The sequence below is a fragment of the Bombus affinis genome, chromosome 12 (assembly GCF_024516045.1).
Source record: "Bombus affinis isolate iyBomAffi1 chromosome 12, iyBomAffi1.2, whole genome shotgun sequence".
Lineage (NCBI taxonomy): Eukaryota > Metazoa > Arthropoda > Insecta > Hymenoptera > Apidae > Bombus > Bombus affinis.
The window spans coordinates 11452084-11471561 of NC_066355.1; the positions used below are offsets into that span (position 1 = coordinate 11452084).

General features: G+C 44.8%; 1 protein-coding gene across 1 annotated transcript in view; it reads left to right on the top strand.

Annotated features, from left to right (window-relative positions):
- Nucleotides 1-19478, top strand: part of LOC126922839 (paired mesoderm homeobox protein 2B-like) — a 39248-nt gene that overhangs the window by 1765 nt on the left and 18005 nt on the right. The window lies entirely within an intron of this gene.

The window sequence follows — 19478 nt, forward strand, 5'->3', positions numbered from 1 at the left end:
GCCAACAATTTTCGCGAATAAATTAATCCAGCAAGGGATTTCCTTAAGTGTAACTGGTTCGTACCAAGCTAATTTACCAGTTTGAACCCGCTATAATAGCATTTGGCTATATTTTCAATTATGTTTGATAGGGTGCTTGAGAAAATTGGATAATATTCGAAAGAATCAAGTGTTTCAATCGTTTCGGTACAATTGTAACGGCAGGAATTGTTAATATCGTATAATGCCTATGCACTTTAATGTTCTTATAAATTACAAACTCTGATAGACAAATACAGTATCATTTCCCATAACTTCTTTGCCGTTGCTCGTCCGATTTTGCATCTAATATCTCCTCCAATTTCCGTAAATAAATTAAATATATCTGAATGGTATATTTCAAGTAATACTTGCCGGGCGATGTTCGTGAGGAGTACTTACTTATTTACGAACTACGGTAGAAAGTAAACTAACTATAGTTGCAGATCATGTCGTCCGACGGATCAGAATCACCGAGTTTGACATCGAATAATTTTATCCCGTTTAAAGTAAATGATATTTTATAGCTATTAGCTGCTATTAATAGCGTTACGAAACGTATCGCAGAAAAATCGATATCGTTGTTTAATTTTGTATCGGGCGGAAGTGTGCACGCTGTTTCGAAGACGATACCGTTCGATTCACGAATCTTTTCCAACATTATAAGATATTTCTTGTCCTTTTTCGAGTTTTTACACTTTGCTGACGTTTGTCGTTCGTCATATATCAAATCATTGACATTACTGACGCAACGCATCAAAAATATTTACCTCGAATATTTGCAAATGACGCAAGATCACAAACGGTACTTTGAATCTTTGAATATTGATTCAATGCTTTAAACGCATTTCGACCAAACTATGGTAAATTGCGAATAGTTTAACAATTATTTATACAGTGACTTTTCGATTCGATATTATTCGACTAAATTTAATCGGTCGAGGAGTTTTTAACTTCGCACGTTATTTTCCCAAATTTGCAAATTTATTACACGTATCTCTCCTGATTGCTATTTCTTCTTTTTTCAATTTTGAATCACTCGTTTCGAAGCCGTAGTACCATGGAAAATAACATTCCACAAACAGCCGAATCAAATGCAACTCAATTTTGCAGGCGTATCGGTCCTCGAGTGAACGCGTCAAAGTATTTAAATTCACCACCACCACAAATATATGCACATTCGACTATTCATTTGGCTCGTTCTTCGATGCATCGCCTCTTTATCGTTTCGATATCTGTTCGCGATTTTCCGTCATTTCGTATTTTATCGTCTAACACCTAATGCAGCGCGATTGTTCGACGATCGCGTCGAATTATTCTAATACGATCCATGGGCCGACGTTTAACTTCTGTTTCGATCGTTTGGCCGTGCGATATCCGTAGTTGCGGGATGGAAAGCATCGTCGATATCTGCGACGCGATGCGACGCGACGCCGTACGGTGGCCGTGGAAGGCGACTGTTTTTTATGGCCACGTAATAACAGGATAGCCGTTGAGGGGATTTTCGCGAAGAGAAGAAGCTGAACGAACCGCTGGAAAGAGGTTGACGATGATGGGTATAAGGGCGGCTGTCCGTGCTCGTTCTCGTCAACCGGCACCGTGAATCCCTCCGGGGACTCGAGCTGTCTACAGCCGAAGCTTCCGCTGGAGAGCCGAGTCGGAATTTAACGCGATATGATTTTTCCCGAACGATTCTGTTCCTCGAGCATTTTTTACACCGCCACGATCTCGAGAACGAACGTCATTCCGCCATGTTATTTGACTCGTAGCTACGACGAAGTGCGCTCGAACGCCTCAAGTACTAATAACAGAATAAACTCGCACCGTCGACGCCTCAAAGACTCGATTCGATCGAACGGTTAAAACGAAGGATCGTAAAAGCGTCGATGCAAAAAGGTAACTTATGAAATCTTATAATATAACGTATTAAGGCTGTTGTCAACAAGACATTACGATAAGGTCGGGTTAAACGATTCGATGTAATTGATGGATTTAATTGACACGCAGGCTCAAGCTGACAATCGGTATAAATATAAATTGTGCTTCTATTAGTTAAATAGAATATTCGAGAAAGCCAAGCACGGCGTTGGAATCGATGGAATCGATCGAACGATCGCACCGTCGTCGAACGGATTAAAATCCGTAGCGTCGTGAATTAAAATCGATCGATGACGATCTTGAGAATATCGTACGATTCTTGGACGGAGGTTGCATTAAAATATAATTTTGTTAAACGACGCGCGATCGTTTTAAATTATCCTAGCGCCGAGATTTATTCCGAGGGAGAAGCAACTTGTTCGAGTTTCGTCTCGTCGTAACGAACGAGTATAATATCATCGATATAAACGATACGTGTTAAAGAGATCGTAGGGCAAGCGACTGCGGCAACCGAGAATGAAACACGATGGAAAAGCAAAGATTCGAGAAGACGTTTGAAAGCGCGAAGGGCCGTTGCGGCCCTGCTCGCACGCGCGCCCAACACTTTTGCTCTGATTAAGCTTAATTCGTTCTCGCGACGAGAGAAGCAGCAGAGAGAAAGAGAGCAAACGAGAGAAAAGACGTTCCAGTAAAACGGGCCAACGCCGTACGAACCGGCGGCTCGCGCTGTCTGCCGTCCAATCCTGCCAACTTAACCTCATTAATAAATTAATTAGATATTATTGTGTTGGCAGCCAGGGCGGCAGCTGCGGGCCACCTCTCCTGCTCCGCTTCCTCCTCGTCTCTCCACGTCTTGGGCCCGCAGATGATGCTTCGGAACGCCGCTATATCTATACGTACAAGTAGGGGGTCAAGACCTGTGACGTCATGTCTTTGCCTGTGACGATCACGCGTGTTCGGTCCAACCTACCCGCACGTTTTTCCATCTTCCGAGCCATGCAACATACAGCAGCATCTCGATTATAATTATCCGTACCTCGGTTAGATCGAATTATCCGAATAAAGTCCGAGTCATGAACGAGCGAAGAACAAATTACAGCACGTATTCCGTGTAACCCTGCGATTCTCGTACGTGGCGTATATACACGAGACGCTACCTCTTATTCGTTTTATAGATTAAACAAACGCAGTTTACAGTCTTTGATCGATGGATAGAACCTCGTTCGATCGTTTTATCGTCGAATCAAGCTCTTTCGTCGTTCGGCGAGATCGTCGGTTTGTCCGGTTTGAACAATTCTCCGTTAGCAACGTAACGGAAATAGGAAAGAAAGAAGAGATCCAACGCAAAAGTGAGAAATTGCAGAACGGCTCGTTGGAGAACCGGATGAAAATTCGTAACGCGATTGAGGAGAGAAGGTCGATCGCAAGATATCGGATAACGGCGAATCCTAGCGAAGGAGCTGACGCGGCGATGCTCATTACGGGGTAGAATGGTGACTACTGGTAATGACAAAAAGCACATGCAGCATTATCATTGCGGAGTGTATGGCATTAAGCTGTAGGGGGCCAGGATTAGGATGTCGGCCATTACCGCGCGTCACTGACCGTTTATTCTACGCCGTGCACGGTGTGGTGACTTCCTCTAGACGCGTATGTATGCCTACATAACCGGAGGATGAGGACACTCGCGAGGTCGTGAAATCTCGTCGAGTGCGATTCACCTTTCTATTTGATAACCTTGCTTTTCTCGACATACACGTGTACTCTATCTCCCCTTTTTTCTGCTTCTACCGATAATGACAAAATAATTAGTGGAACGTTGCCGTGTTCTTCCAAATGAACAACGAACGACAGTTTTGCCGATATATTCTTCTACCGTATCGCTCATTGTACGCTGTACGTTGCATATTGTTTTCGAGAATCGTTTAAATTTACTTCGTTGAATCAACCGCGGTGACTAAGCGTCATAAAATGTCAATAAAATACTTCAACGATCTTTATTGGCAACTGTGGGCTTCTTTCAGCGTCGTTTCGAACACACGTTTATTTATAAAAGCGTTTCCAGGGTAACTCGTTTTCAATTTCGCCTTTTACTTCTCTTTTTTAACGTAACGATATCATACGTTCACATCTGCGAGCGAATGAAGATGACTCGACTAGTCGCAAACAAAACGATAGATCTAAATTCGTGCTAACTCACACCTATCAAGCAGGACAGATGTTCGGATAAATTAATTATTCCCATCAATTTTCATTCGCGGAATGTTTGCTCCGAAGTCGGCGACGAAAATGCTCAGTACGCGACGTTAACACGATATAAAAACAAAATCAGTTCGATTGCTTTAACCTTTACGAACGATTAAAATCACCGAGCAAAAATTAGTCAGAAATTGGATATTCGTGAAAGCTGTATGCTTAAGGAATCGATGTAAAATTCGATCAGACGTTGAAGTTAAAATTTTAACGAAACGTTTAATGGAAAAGGACGGAGCAAGCGAAAAAGAAAAAGGACACGATGGATCAAATTGCAATTATCGATCAACCGATGGGAAAGCACCGCGGAAGCCTCTTCTGTGAAGGCGACGTCGATTAAAAGTAACGCGGTTAAATAGCAATCTGCCGGCAAATTATGTAAGCAACGCTTGAAACTAACGCGATCACAGTCGATTCGAACGCAACGAACGATTAACTTCGTATCCGGACGATTAATACGAACTCGAGTTAATTAATAGCGTTGAGTAGCACTGTCGTGTTGCCACTCGTCGAAAGACGTATGTATCGGAAATTAGAGCGAAAGAAGATTTTATCGCGCTTCGAAGGACGTTTACCTCGATTTTGCGGTCGTTTCATCGATTTTACGTTTAACCGAATCTATGAAAACGACGAGCTACGAATTTAATAGAACGACTGGCTAATCTTAAGACGCGCAATCTACTTTTCCAAAATTTAATAAGCTGGCACCTACAACCACGTACGTACGTAACGTATCACCCAACGTTCGAATACAAACTATCGAACGAGCCACTTTTTTTTTCAACTGACGTTCATCGAATTTCGATTTCCATTTTATCCAGCGCGAATGACTTAATTTAATGGAATAAATCAAAGAAAAGATGAAAAAGAAAAAAAAAAAAAATAAACCGCCAGAGGAATCGATGTTTAATTATTTTCGGGCGAAAAGTACACAGCTCGTCGGGATTTAAATCGAATTTAAATAAATCGACGGCGCTGCTGTTGACAGAAGCACTCGCGGAGAGCGCAACGAGCTCCCTGATTTAATTACAAATTGATCGATTTGTTTGTGCGAGCACTTTCCGACGCAGTCGTTTCGAAAAATCCCGAGCATTCGTCGAAAAAAATGGATGTTTTACAGGAGGGACGAGGGGTGGGGAGGGGAAAAAGGAAAAACAAGAGAAACACGAGAGAAAGAGGAGCGAAAGGAGAAAGAAAAGAAATAGACCGATACAACATGGTGGACAATTGAACGACGGTGCTTAGAGAGGCTGGTGCGTTTAATGCGCTTGAAGCAAAGCAGATAGCTCGCTCTAAATTGCGCTTAAGTAACTTAAATTTAATTTAATTTCGCATTGGTTCATTGGTGTCTCCGTTCGCGATATTTAATTCAATACGGGCGTAACATTGTATTACGGGTACTTGCGCAATGTTCTCGATGAATGAAAGAAAATTGGATAAAAATATAGCAGTCGAGGATTGCTGATGGATGTAAGTGGCAACGATTAGAAAACTTTATTGGCAACGTTTAAGTATTTATTCAATGCTCTGCGTCTCTTGACTTCAAAAGAAATTGATAGCGTTGATATATAGAGCATCGAAAAAATCGAATCTCAGACACGAAACATCGTATCACTCGCAAAGAGGGACAGAAAATTCTTGATCGATATAATCTGATTATTCGCGATGCTTTTCTTACGATCATTCTCTTCTTTTTCAGTAGCGTTGATAATTGATCGACGACAGGACAAAATTGAATAACTATAGCGCTGTATCGGTTCGTGAGACTTCGAAGAAACGACGTATACGCTGACTCGATACTTTACAATCGATCGTCAAACGAGGAAGTCGTCGAATATAAAATTTATATACGTACGCTATATCGATCAATGTATCACGCATAATTCTCGTGGAGTTCGTGGCCCCGGGATCGTTCGGTTCGAGGAGAAGCGTCCGCTGGAAGACTTTCGACTAGCGTCGGTCTCGAACGAAATTGACTCTTAATCGCAGTGGCGCCACGCGGTCATGAATAATTGCCGGCATCGGCAACGAATTCGAGGACGGATAATGCAGCAATCCTCGAATCGGGTCGTATCACTTATTCAGCAGCTCGTGGCCGTCACACGGTGGCCGAAACTGTGGATTTGCAAATCGTATTAACCCGCGAGCGCGAGAAAAAAAGAACTCGCTCCCTTTCTGAACCCCGCGTCGCAAAGGGATTAAAACTCCGCGATTTTTGTTCGCGCGTTTTCAAGGTGGCCCTGTGTCATGATTTTTCCACGCGATCGCTGATTTAACCTTTAATCGCTATCGCGTATCGTTGGATCGACCCAATTCGCAAGAGTTTCGCTATTAACTCGATTTTGGGCTACTTGCTCTGTATTTATATTTTAGGCATTGCGTGGTGCGCGTTGAAGGGCCCCGATTCTCGCGTACGCGCTCATCTCATAAAATAAATGTTATCAACTTTGAAAAATAAACGCTCTCCGGTAAAGAGGATTAATCGTACTACGTGTAATCGTATTCTAATCTACCAGTTTACATACGTATATGCATCGTTCAACGTATTGATTATTGATCTCTATTAATTCGCGGTAGTACGTTACTCCATAGCGTACAGATCAACGCAACGATTGCATTGTACGCTTTTCGCTATGTCTATTATTAACAAAAGCATTACACCGTTTGTCCATTCATTTTAAATGATATTTATAAGTCTTCTATATCTCTCCTCGTCGAATATATATTTGATGGAACATAATGGAAAGAGCTAAGAATTTATGTATTTACGAAGATGGAAGGAAAGACCCTGCTGTAATATTTGACTTCGATGAATCTTCCACACGTTTGTCACAAACCAAGAATAGCATCCACCTATTAGCCACACGAACATATCCAAAAACCAAGTCCTTCGACTTACTCCTGCGAACGCGTTCAAATCTAACATCGGCGCATCCGAACGATGAAAGCTCTTCTTCTTGTCGAAACAGCGTAACGGAAGGAGATCAGAGAGAGAGAGAGAGAGAGAGAAAGAGAGAGCGCGAGAGGAAGAAGGAGAGGAAAAGAGAGAGTCGGTTAAGGGAGGCAAGCGCGTCGCGTTTACACGGTGAAATGCACACACGTGGAGGAGGGGGGGTGTGTAGGAGGGCGCAGACACGCCCCTGGCTCGAAAAGGTGCACCGGGGTGTGTGTAGGGAATTCGAGGGGAAAAAGGGGATCCTCCGTGGAAACCAAGGGAAGAGGCGCAGTGAAAAAGGTGGATCGAGACCGTTCCTCCTTATATCGGTACCCCTGGAGGGTCTCCGCTCCCGCGCGTCCTCCAGCCCCCACTTTTCGCCTGGAGGCTGCTGTTTTACGCTTTTCGACTTTTTCAAGATTTATCCCTGCCGCTTCCTCGCTAAATCGCTTTCCGGGCGAAATTTACGGCCGGGCAATAATACAGCAGAGCGAGTGTGCAAGCGGGGTGTAAGGGGGATGCAAGGGACCCGACGGAGGTGGGCCAGAGAGGAAGCGGAGGATAGTAACAGTAAGGGAGCGTACATGCATTCCCGGCACGTTTGCCGGCTTCTTCTCTACCTGACTGACTGCTTCCACCTCTTACTCGAGCACTTTCTTTACGACTATCCTCCACCTTTCACCCTCCGTGCACCGAGAAAACTCCAACAGGGCCATTTCGGGCCTGCGCGCGCTTTATATCTTTTCTTCGGCGCCTACTCGCTGAAAATCGTTGTTTCCCAAGATTTTATGGAATCATAGAACGTGTTAATGGGTCCGAGATGGGGTTCGTTTAAGGATGAGCGAAGGTGGTAGTAATGTGCAACGGAAGTAGGGTGATTGCGCGATTGTTGGCTACGTTGACGAATAACCGATGAATGCAAGAAGAGTTCGGTCTTACGTAACTATTAGGCTTCGTAACGCGGGTGTGACAGAGTCATAAACGAAGGCTCGAGAGCCGAGGAATTTTAAGATCGAAGGTTCTTGATTCGTGAAAAAAGTTTTTCCCTTATCGATCGTTGATAATGGAAGCACGTTGTTTTCGCTTTATCGATCTATCAAAATCAGAAACCCTGAAAATTTCACTGCAAATTGGAGCGTAAGAACGAGCAAAGTAAAGAACAGAAATTGGAATCATAGAAAAAAATTGGATAGAATATAACATTTTTAGAAGTCGTGTTGATGAACCATGCCCAGTCAAGGTTCAACGGGTATAGCGAGGGTGGGCAAACGTGGTGGTGGAAATTTGGCTTATTCCCCTCTGTAACTCATTATGTTACGTTTACAAGCTATCCCCACCACGTAGCTTCCGTTGAGTGAGTTCACTCAGCTTCATCGAGCTTGCACGGTCTCTTCGAAATAGGTCACCGCCAATCTCTGCCGATTCCACTGGCCGACGGAGGACACGAAAGAAAAAAACTGTAGAAAATTCAGAAGCATCTTTTCCTTCCAAAGAACCGATCGACACCAAGACGCTTTAAAAGATTCGTTCGTCAAGAATTTATTTCTCCTTTCGGATAATAAATCGAAGTGCATCTATTCTATATCTTGTTCTATATCTTTATGAAATTTCTTTGCGAAATTGTTGACCTCGTTGAGATTCGGAAAAGTATCGGTCATCCACGATCACGGGGAAGTTTCTTATGCATTATTCACCGAGGTATCCGACGAACAGGGTGTAAAAGCGTACCAGGCCGATAAACTATATAAATGATGCTCTAACGTGGAAACACGACAACCAAGCGAACCGCTGGTCACTCGTCAGCACGTGACCAGCGAATTCGGAGCCGGGATTTCCCGACGAAATGATTTATCGGATTCGATCGAGACACCGAAACAGAGGGACGATAGAGAAAAGATGAGATTTAAAGCACGACAAGAGGAGAATGAGAATTCTCCGTGAAAATTCAGCGAGAAACGATCAATTACGCGTTTTTTCGCTCGTTAGATTATAATCGAAAATTCTAACGAAAGTATTTTACGAAAGAGTAAATGTTCGATTCTTTGACATTTCGTTCTTTCGAGCGTATCGCTGGCAGAATTGTTCCAAACCTATGTTCTACCATCTAAATTGATTTTCAGTCGCTAGATCCCGAGCGATTTTGTACGCTTGAAAAATCGGTCGCTCCATGTTCAATAACCTAATGAAAAATTAGGTAACCTACGATAAAAGAATCTCCAGTGGTCCACTGAACCGATAAGGATACCGAGCTTATTGGTTACCGTTACTCGAAAAGATTGGCAAGCGTTGGTCTAGGGGGCGCGACATATTGGACGAAATTGGCGCATATCAAACGGAGGGAAGCAATTGGAATATAGTAGGATCCAGATCCCGTCCCTGCTCGTGCTTGGTTTCGTTGGAAATGGTGCCCTCGGGGCGAAACCGGGAAGCGAAACCCTCGACTGCGCATCCCCTATCTCTGTTCCCTCGCACCCTCCGGCCTCGCCACCGCCACCACTCCATCCTGCCACTTCCAACAAACCCCTCTGTTCCCCCGCTGCCTTCCGCCCTTTCCGCCCCCGCCGCGATATTATATCGCCGGGAAGAGCCTATCTACTCGCAAACGCGAGAAGCCCAAGTTCTCTCTCGTCTTGGAACGAAGTTCAAATTAGATACAGCTACGAGCACAATGGAGCACTGCTGGGTAAATACGATAGCGTAATTTCGTATTCTCTTTGCCGTAATCGGCTGAGACGTACGATTTGCGGCCGAGCTAACTATTGTTTGTCGATTGGCAGAACGTTTTCGACGAGCAGACGATTCGCCGAAGATCTTTCACGAAAGAAGATTTTTCGTAAACGTAAAGAGACGAGACGGTCAGCGGTAATTTCGCCGGGGGCTCGAGGGTCGCTTCTCTTCAAAAGTTACGAACAGACTTTGACTTTAGCAAGCTGATTTCTCCGACGTTTTTCGATCAACGTATCTTCCAGAATCCTATCGAGGCGAATCACCAAAAACCAAAATCGCCGATTCTCCTATACCGTTCGCGATTCGCCGATCATCCCTCAAGATCCCAAGAGCGTGTAACTCCTCTCGGCCTTAAAACAAAGACGACCGGTTGCTCGAGGCAGTAGCCGGCTCGTAGCTGTCTCTACTCCGCGACTATGTAACCGGAGAATCAATACGATCCTCCTGCTCGTTCGGTGCGCCAATTGAGCTCGTTGAATCTGTGCCCCGAGCCACGCGGTTACGTATGCCCGATTCCGCGCACAAACGTGCGCTGGCATACGCACACCGCACACACGCACACGCACACGCGCACGCACATGCACAGACTTAAACACAAGCGTGAACGGAGCATAGGTACAAGGTGTACACAGAGACACACGCAAGCACACCAACACCGTTTACGAGGATTTTCACGCAGGCACACACGTATAGAAACATTCGACGATCCACTTGCGATCGATGAACGCGGCGGAGACGCACGGAGAGACGTACGCGTACCGCAGCCACCAAACAAACTCATCCGTGTAATTGACAAATTGACAGATTAATTCAATCACGGCCAATGCTTCTTCGTCCCGGCCTCTCGTTCTCGTTCAGGTTCCCCGTTTAATGTATATCGCTACATCGATGAAGAGCCATCACGGACGCTTCTTGTTGGGTCCGTTCCTCTCTATCCTCCGTGTTGCTGTCGTAGCGCGTGTGTTTGTCATCGTTGGAACGTTACGTTGCGGATGGAATCGCTGTCACAAAGCGAGCGAACAGAGCGATAGCGGCTACATTTTTCCTCGAGTTACCAACGAGACATCCGTTAAACATCGTTCTTCGTTCGTCGTATATTCTAATTTACCTTGTCATCGATCTCACTGGACTTTGCGTTTGTACAATACGAGCAATGCCAAAGCGACGTTCGATCGAATTTGGTCGCCGAGAGGCCAATCGTCTAACGCTTGGACATTTATTACGAAACAATCAAGATGTTTGCTCGTTCCCTCGAGATCACTGGCCGCGACAATAGCGATGCGTTACAAGGGGAGGCAGTCGTTTAAGGGCTATAAATGCATGCCGAATGGAACGGTATCCGGAAGCGGAATCTCTCCACGACCCATCGTCCGGAACGAAATCGCGTGGGACGTTTCTTCCTGCTGGAAAGATGCTGTATACGGGCTATTAATCGAGAGGGGGACGATGAATGGTCCCGGAATGATAAATAGATCGTGAAAAAGCATCCAGGAACCAGAAATCACGCCATTACGGACCGCGTACTCTCTCGAATCAAATTCCTTTGCTTTGACGATGTACGACGAGAAAATTGTATCGTTTCCGTCGATCTTTTAACGACGACGATGCTTATTTCCGACCAAAAAAGTCGTCAGCATCTTTCCACTTACCTACATTGTTTGACGCTTCGATTCTATTATTCCGTACGGAAATCTTTAGCGGTATCGAGTGGAAAATGAAAAAGAATCGAGCCCTGGAATCCGAGGGAGAATCAAACCAGAGAGTAATAAACACTTGATTCAACACCGCTCGTCTTCCTCTTGTCTGTTCACACCGGCAGCCAACTCCATTTGACTCTTGCCTCTACTCGATTCCACCGCATTGCACACGCCCTTCCCGATGTGTACACTCCAGCGAACATCCATACTGCTTCCTCCGTACCCTCTGTTCTCGTTCTCACCCCTTTGTCCCCTCGCCCTGACCCTTCGTCGCCCTTACTCCACTCGACTTATCCCTCTTTCTCGCTCCTTCGTCGCTGCTTATTTTTTTCCATTTCGCACTTCCTGTCGTTCCTGCATTTTTTCGCGTTCGCCCCTTTTTACTTTTTTCGTCGTAACCGTGGTGGCAGTCACCCCGCACGAAAAAGGGTGAGGATGGTCGAGGCTCGATCATAGCCGGCCGTTCCGCTTTTCCCTTTCGGTTCGAGCAGGCCACCCGGTGGTTTTCGGTTTATTTCCCGCTTATCCATTTATATTTGATTTATCCTGGCTGTCGCGCACCGCTCCGGGAGGGTTGACGCCTCGATTATCGCGTCGATCATCGCGCGAAGCGATGCTTCCATCGTTGATCCTCGCTCAACGATGCGTTCTCAGCACTCGCGCTGATACACATTATACGGAATTAGAAAAATCCTCTAAAATCTTGAGAAAGAATCGCCGATTACTAAATGCAAACGCTAGAAGCGTGGTTGATCAAACGAATATTTGTTAAATCCGACTACTAAATTCGATTCAATTAGCCAGGATTGCGAAAACCTGAAACTATCGTAGAATCGAGAGGAAAACGATAAAAGACCGACGATCTTGATTTAAAGCTGTTAAAGCTGTTCCACCAAAAAGGGAGGAAAAGGGGCTGAAGAAGAAGTTTTTGTTAAAGCAACATCCGAGGTAAAAAACTGATACGATGAACTAAAGTAACTGAATACTTAACCGCATAATTCGATCAGCCGGAAAGATCGAGCGACCGGTTTAATAATGATGCCCGTTCTCCGGCAGTAATTTCGGGTAGTTTGGTCGTGAGCTTACGATCCGGGGGATGGTTGAGCGTGCGCGAGTAAAGAGGTTAGGGCACGGGGGAGCAATACCATATGCAAAATTAACCTCCATTAAATGCGTTAACTCGGCGACGAGCATGCTCCGATGCGCTTAACCAAAGTACATTACACCGTACTCGATGCGGTCTATAGACAGGGCCGTGCGATTCTCTACAGGGTGTTAACGAAGAAAGCGATCGAAAAAGTGTTTCCGAATGTGAATCTCCGACGAGAGACGTTTAATCGTTTAATTGTATCGTTTGACTCTGCGAAGATACAAGGGCCTTCGTGCTCCGCAAACCCAATATCGTTGATAAATTTGAAGAATCTCGACATTACCAGTTAGTCGGTGATAAGTTTGACGATAAAAGAAATACGATTTTCAGGGTAAACTTTACGGATTACCAGTCATATGATATCATATCATATGATAGATGGAAATAAATCAAGAGGAGAGACACCCTATTTAGAGGCATCTTTATTCGTTCTCTGAAAGCTTGATTTCATTGACTGCATCAAAGGTACCATGATCTAAAGTACGCTTACGTACGAGGGTTTCGGTGGGGAAGCGATAGAGATATACGTTGTTCGAAAAAACCCAGACAAGTACAGAAAGCGATATAACATTCGAATTCGTCTAGAGGATTTTTTACATGAATTTTTATGTCCTTTTTACTTTCTCTGATTCACTTTCTACTGTAGGATTTCCAGAAAACTAGCGACCACGGATACGTCGACATTACCGGACGAATAAGAGCACAGATGTGGCCTGCGATCAAATTTGAGACAAACTAGTTGGCAGATGTGTCAAGGCATTTGTCATCGTCGAAACGCACGCACAATCCTCTACGCCGTATGAAAGAGTCTCGCTGTCTCGCTGCACGTTTATTAACACCCTGTATATGTCGTGGCGTCTAATTGGCCGTCGCGATCGTCGGGGCAAAATGGCCTTACGCCGCGCATATTTACCCACAGTTCGTTTCGTCCTCGATTTCTTTTCAACGAGACGACAATGCGCGCTCTTAACCCGTTAACCGTCTATGCCGTAATATTATTGAAGAAGCCGATCTACAATTGTATTGTGCGCGACACGATATTACGTTCTGGGGCACGCTCTTCCCTTTTGACCCGTGCCAATCGAAACACTGCCTCTCCGGCATGCCTCTGGTCCGATCCTCCAACCGGCTTTGCTCCAATATTGGACAGATTTTGAGAGCGAATTGCGATACGGGTAATTTTCTATCGCCGTTTATGATTAGCTTATTGCTTCAATCGTCGAGTAAAAGAATAACTTCGAAAGTCGCGGAACAGATATGATAATTATCTCGCAATATTTTACAAACGCAAATTATAACTTCTGAAAGTTATACAGCAAAAGCTGACGCTCCGATAAACAGAAGTCGGAGAGTTTATTAAATTTATTGGACGAAATAGCGCGGACGAAACGACATCCTGCTCGAAAAAGGCGAAGAAGACGTTAATGCGGCGTCGAAAGAAATAAAAAGAGCGGTCACTTTGCAACGCAGCAAACGCAATTAACGAAAGCACGCAAAAGTTTGTTTCCTTTGCCCTTCGCATTCCTCTCGCTTTAGAACCTAAGGGCCTTCGTCGTGTAGTAGTAGATGCTTATTAAATTGTGTCATCCAGGAATAAGGGCTAACACGGTGCATCCAATTTGTGCCGCTTAATTAATTCTCTCCAATTTATTCCAGCCGGCCAATAAAGAAACCAGGACCCCGTCGGTCAACGAGCGCCGATGCGAGCGCAATATTGTCCCTAATGAAATCTTCGTTAATCGCGTCTCCGTCAAGTTTTCCAATGTACGACGACACGACGATGTCGTTCCAATTGCTCGCTCCACGAATTTTACGCAGTTAGACTCGATAGAAGACTCGGGCTTGATTTTTAGCCGTTCGTGACAGTTTCTCTTTATAGGTAGATGTATAGCTTGACACAGAGTCGAGTTCGATACTCGAAACGGACATCGAAAAACGTTCTACGAATAGGTGATTCCACGTGGAGGAATGGCACAAAAATTACTGGAAATTGGGCAGAATTGTGGAATAGTAAATTTCAATACTAATAACGATATAAATATTAACGCGGATTTCAATTAATATTATTTACCGTTAATATCAACATTGGCACTAATATCAATTCCGTTAAATTCAATTATATCAATTAGACAATTTCAGTCCCCTCGGTCATGGGCATATATTAATTTATGGCTTTCTGTGTTTAACATTCGCTGAAACGGTTGGCGGAAACGTAGTTGGCATATATAAACGGGGCAAAGATTTAAACCTGATCGAAATCTAAGTCGCAACTTTGCTATAGAATTAACAATTAGAAAGAAAGAGTCGATTAATTCGCTTCATTCGTAAAACTTACTTTTCGCGCAAACTCACCCCTATATTACTATCGACGATCCGAACAAACTTACCTAACCTCGTATCACCTCGCTGAATTAGCAAAAGGAATTAATCAGAGGATCTACCAATCGTCGAATAAACGCCAGTATCGAGTCTCGGCGAGAGACAAGAAAGACGTGGAATCCGTCGCACGTTTACCGGATTCAACCCCCTAGTGCCGTAGTCGACTCGGGGAGGATGCTATCGCGCGGAAGCGAGAAATTAGCGAGAGAATAGCGGGAGAATAGCGACAGGGTAGCGACGGGGCGAGGCGTGACAGCAAGCTAATTACAGTATTATCGCTTTTAATTGCGATTCGTGCTATTTGCGCAATGGCGTGGCGGTGCAGCGCGCGATTGTCGTCGCGTGCCGAATTATTGGATGTTGACGTCAGCCGACGCGGCACCGCTTTGCTCGTAATTGCCGGCACCAATTATGCAATTAGCGCCGCTCTCTAATGAGCGCAGTGTTACACACGCGGAATCTAAACAGTCGGGATATTTGACAACCGTGCAACGTATCGGGCTTTTACGCGAATCTTCGCTTCGGCTCGAATCGCTGCGAACGATTTCTGGATTACGAGAAATTCGTTTATTTACTCGCGGATTTACGCCTCGTAGCAACACAGCTGCCTTTACTTTTTCCAAACTTTGTAATCTGTTATCTTTCAAAAAATTATCGAATCGTAGAATCTTATTGGTGATACGAAAGGGAAGAAAAAACGAGACTCGCGATCGTTACTGGCTAGTCTATCTCTCTGTTTGCCCAAAAATCTAATTATCTGCAGTATTGAAATCGAATTACGAGCTGTGTGTTCCAATACTCATAAATGATGCGCTATACTTGCAAGGATGTTAAACTGCAGTAACTCGATAACACTGGCCCCGCGCAATTAGAACTGTCGGTAACAAGATATTCCTACGTGTACCCAAATAATTGAATACCAGCATTACTGGATGTCCATAATCCGGGTTACCGAACCATTGGATGTGTACATTACTCACACACCGTTACGGGACTAACATCGCTGTAATTTTCGTAAACTTCGTAATGGACTATCCGGCACTCTCCGATGCGTCGACATCAGCATCGATATCGATAGATCGGTTGCTACGCTCTCACGAACCAATTTCCATGCCTATGTTAAGCACAGAAAAATAGGAAGAGGCGTATGTTTGCAACCACCCAAAAGAAATAACTACTCTCTTGAAGATCGAGATAAACGAACGAACATTTCGCATCGTGAAAAAACAACATTATTTCGGAAAACACTGGCAGAAGAAGTTGGATCGTATCTGGGTTAACGTCGTTTCAATTTCTTCGCAAAGATATATAAGCGCTTGTAAAAAGAGAGAAAGAGGAAAGAGAAAAAAAAAAATAGAAAATTTGGTCAAATACTTGAAAGCAGCATGGTGTAACGCGATTTCCTGTAACGTATCCCCCGCGTTGTACAAATTTTCTCACCCGTCGAACCCGATTACAAGCGAATCATAGAAACCACGTCGACGCGAATCGAATTGCCAGCTACGTACCATCGAACCCCGCTAACTGGCTACGAAAACTCGTAACGTAACGAGCGTGTAACAAATCCGACGCGTGTGCCAATGTGTAAACACACTCCACTCGAAGCCGCAATCCCTTATGCTCTTAGAATAGGGTGCAGTCGGATGATCGCACAATAAAACACTGGCATAATGTTTCGCCCCCGCTGGTTGAACACCGCAAATACACCCCTGGACCGCACGCAGGTTTATTTTCGAGGGTGCACGTCTGGCGTGTACGTACATCGAAAGGGCTAAGGACCTGCTGCAGCAGCAAGAGCTCGAGGGACACCCTGGGGCACCCATCGCGGATTAGCCTCGCTACATTTCGTCCCTTCTGTCGATGCGTATGTTCCGTCATTACGCGTCTAACTCGACCAACCTAGGCTACCAAGGGTTGTTACCGAGTATTCGGAGGGGTTGATTCGATTCTTTCTACCTGCGACTAATCGGCTGATCCATTTAAGTGTCACTGGCTCGCGACGTTTGATGTCGGAGCGCGCGGACGGACGACGGCGAAGAAGGGTGTCTCGGTTGATTTTTGGTTTGCTTGGGGTTATATAGAAAGAAAGTGGACTAGCGGGTTCGTTCTTCCGGGGGTGAATATAGTTTGTTCTTTATCCGAAATAACGAACACCAGATACCGGAAAGTCTTTGAAACTTGTTGCGTTCTTTAATGAAATAAATTTGAAAAATAAAGTGAAACTTCGAATTAGTGAAAATTGGTGACATTTTGATAAACGATTTTAAACTGAACGTTATACGTTAAAGCGACCGATATACGTAGGTAAAAATTCCAAAGGCCCGATACAGGCTAAGCGTTGCCGTACGAGGTTTGAACTTTTCATCGACTTCCGGGAAAAGCGAAGACGCTGCACCGAAATGGTTTTACGGGCAGCATCGAAATCACCCCCGAAATTCCATTTGCGATCCCTCGGAAAGGAGGCTGCGTGCATACGTAAAGCGAAACCCGAGCCAGTAATTCGTCGTCGTGGAAGGTCGGGCAGCCGAAACGAAAATTGGCTAAATTTCGTTAAGTTTGGCAGCAATTACTTTTGATACCCGACACGCGGCCGTAATTGCGTTGGGCCAAGCTGAAGCGAGCGCGCGCGACAGAGAGGGGTAATAATTCGCTAATATCAATTTCAAATTTCAATTAGTATCATCTCGACGTCTGCTCCCAGATCCAACCACCCGGCTGCCCCACCACCGCTATTCGTTGCCGTTCTCTCGCTCCTTCTCTCTGTCTCTCCGCCTCGGTTTTCTCCTGGACCCCAGAAGAGCACGGCATGATCTAAAATTCAATTTGTCCCTTGTAGCGGAGCCGCAAAGGGCGAAGGAGCAACAAAGGTAGAGAGAAACTAGTAAAAGGGAGAGAGAAAGAGAGAGAGGAACGGCGGGAACGATCGAGAGGGAAGGTTCGCGAGGCGGTGGGTTGGTGGCGGCCGGTGGTTGGAAGCAAGCAACGTAGAATCGCGTGTATATAGAGGAGAAGGTGGCGGAAGAGCATAGAGTTAGGGAATACACGGAGTTTAAAGCTTGCTGTTCGCGTGCACGCCGTTATGTAAGCAGAGCTACGGCCCTGTAGGCATGCGCATGCGCGACACGCCGACCCATTATAAATTGATAACCCCGCCGTTTATTAAGTTCCACCGACCGATGGCTGCTTAGGCAAAGAGCCCTCCACGCTCCTCGCCTATACGTGCATTATTTATTTACGGGAGTTTACAATCCCTCTAATGGGGATCGGCGTAATCGGCCGCCTATATGCCTCCAACCTTCTCCCCTCTAGATTCCACTATGGCCCTCTTGGCCCCCGTGCCCGACGCCAACCCCTTGTCGGCTTCTCTCTCTTAATCGCGTTTCAGCCCGCTTTCGAAAATCCCAGTATCGCTCGGGGAAATCGCAAGTAGCCAGGTTATCGAGGTGTTCGTTACGAGGACGTTGCACGTGATAGCATGTATGTAACCAAGCGAGAAACGTCGAGGAGCTTCCGGTTGAAACGTACGATCGGTCTCGCGAGAGACTTCGTAGTCACGATCTTACGAAAAGATCGTGGTCGCAGCTTGGTTAAAAGATTTACCAATCGCGAGGAATCGCGAGGGTAGACAAGCTTGGATCGTAGATAGCCCACAATTGCCGGTACTTGATCAATTAAAGCTGGTACTTCATTGGTATCGATACCGATTTTTGCGTTGGTGGCCATTTCGTTACTCGACCTTAACCTAAGGAGAACTTTGACGATATGGTCGTTATCTCCGAACAACTGCTTTGGCAATATCGTCATTATCATTCTACGTGCACTTACGTAATTAGATTCAATTTAATGGTTAATTATTTCGTGCGTGTAAGTGGATAGAGTCCGGTTATACGTTTTCTCTTCAACGTTATGAACGGTAATTATCTTAGCATATAATAAGGGTACATGTAATTGAATAGTTAAAATCTACAATCGTATTAACATTTTAACGAGCAAGCTCAACTTAGTTTGCCATTGTAATTGTTTGCGCAGAAATATCTTATATAAATTAAGCGTAGCTCGTACTTTGATAAATTATAAGCGAATTATTTCAAACTAATTAATGAAAAATTATCTCGACGAGCATCGCGTATACCTTTCTTGCTAAAACCGAGTTTAAATTGTGTTTACTCTTTGGGATAAACTGCTTTTACGATATACCGCAGCAACAATCGACTACGCGATTGTACGAAAAAGGATTAAAAATTTGAAAAATAGTAATTAACCTGCAAACGAAAATACTCCGTTTTAACGTTGTACTCAAAACTCTGTCAAAACACGAACTAAACGTTTATCAGCACTTCGACACTCTTCTATCATAGAATTTATGTTCTTTCATAGATTAGCCTGTCTTCCAACTAAGCCTCCTACCAAACAATTGTTACCAGCAACCAGCAATTACATA